We start from the raw sequence: 1,647 nt of genomic DNA, 5'->3' as shown, positions 1-1,647 counted from the left end.
AAATGATTAATGAACATAAGTTAGTCAAGCTCTGCAAAGTGTGTGTGGGATAGGTGCCAGTGTTGAATTGGCATAGCACCTGAGGAACACCACATAAGCATATAATATATAAAGAGCTGCATATTACTAGCATCTTTTGCAGATTATGGCATCTGTTATGGATAAAATCCAGATTCATAACTGCATGTTCAAGGTGCTTTGCCATTATTGCAAAACTCAGATTGACGAAGCACAATGTAGAGTAAAACCTCAGTATGTTTCCTAAAAAATGGGAAAAATACATTCGGGAAAACGTGCGATCAAAAGCTACCAAGAATTTGAAAAACGTGACCAAAAATGAGGTAGAAAAGCATTAATTCAGTTTCACTCCTATAAACTGGATAGCGTGTAGTGGCACCAGAGCTGAATAACTTTTGAAAGATTGTAGGCTTCCATCGCGTTTTTCTTGTCCTTGGCATGAAATAAACTTGGCAACATACCCAGGCCGGTGACGGTAAGTGTGAAAGTAGCCAGGACCTCTTAGTTGTATTTTCGGATGCTTCGTCCTATTGCATTTATGCACAGCGGAGAAGCCACTGTGGTAATGGGCTCTAGCACGTCATTTTTTTTTTCTTTAATGCTTCGCCCCATTGCACCGATACATTGCGGAAAAGCCACTCTGGCGGCTGACTGCCCCTGGTCTCCTGCTGGTTGCTGATTTCGCATGGCCCATACTCTGCCCACTCATATGTTCACCTACATTTGAATGGCCACTTAACGTATTATACGATCAGGATTGGCAAAATTTTGAACTTATCGCCAAATCGTACTTTCCGGGAATAATATAGTGCCACTTTACAAATCATTTGTATTTGCTTCCAGCTTTGAACATACAAACGAGGTTCTACTGTATGCGCTGTTTGGCTTGCAGCACAGTTTCTTCAAATGGAAATGTTTTTGGGAACCATCTCTGTTATCACGCAGTGTGTCGAAACATGCACGTAACTGCTGAACACTGAAGTAGAATACAAAGTGCAATTTCAATCAAGCCATGTTGTATGAAGCACCAAGTTACAGCACGGGACAAGTTTTGTGTACCATATCCCTTTGCCGAGACAGCGTGAAAAGGGCGCGAGTTGCTTTTTCTGTCTTACGCACACCGACCGTTTCTCGACAAGACCTTCATGGTGCTACTGGCATGGAATGTCACACCCAGTCATACAAAGGTAGCCAGAGAGCCAATATTTAACATGTACGGCTTCCATTTCTACTCGTTATACTCGGAACAGCAGCCAGTAATTTCGGCACTGCTTGATATTGAAAGTTTCCACAAAGATGTATGAGTAGTATGGTTGGCAGTATGAATTTTCAAGCTGAGTTGGCTGCCTTTTTCCACATTTTAAGGAAAAGAAGAACACAATATAGTAGACACGAGTTTAAATCCTTAAAACTGGGACTTCCTAGAAATATGTTTGAATTAAGAAATTTTGATCAGTACTCTGCAATAACAAGCTCACCCAAATAGTCATGCTTTGGATGATATACTACTGCTATCGCATATGAAAGCATAAAGCCCCCATATTTAATTATTGCAGCACTTATGAATATGCAAGTTGGTGTTTCAACGCTGGAAAACCATTTTTTTTTTTTTCAGCTAAACCATTGTGC

The sequence above is a fragment of the Amblyomma americanum genome, chromosome 6 (genome assembly GCF_052857255.1).
Source record: "Amblyomma americanum isolate KBUSLIRL-KWMA chromosome 6, ASM5285725v1, whole genome shotgun sequence".
Lineage (NCBI taxonomy): Eukaryota > Metazoa > Arthropoda > Arachnida > Ixodida > Ixodidae > Amblyomma > Amblyomma americanum.
This window is presented reverse-complemented; position numbering follows the sequence as displayed.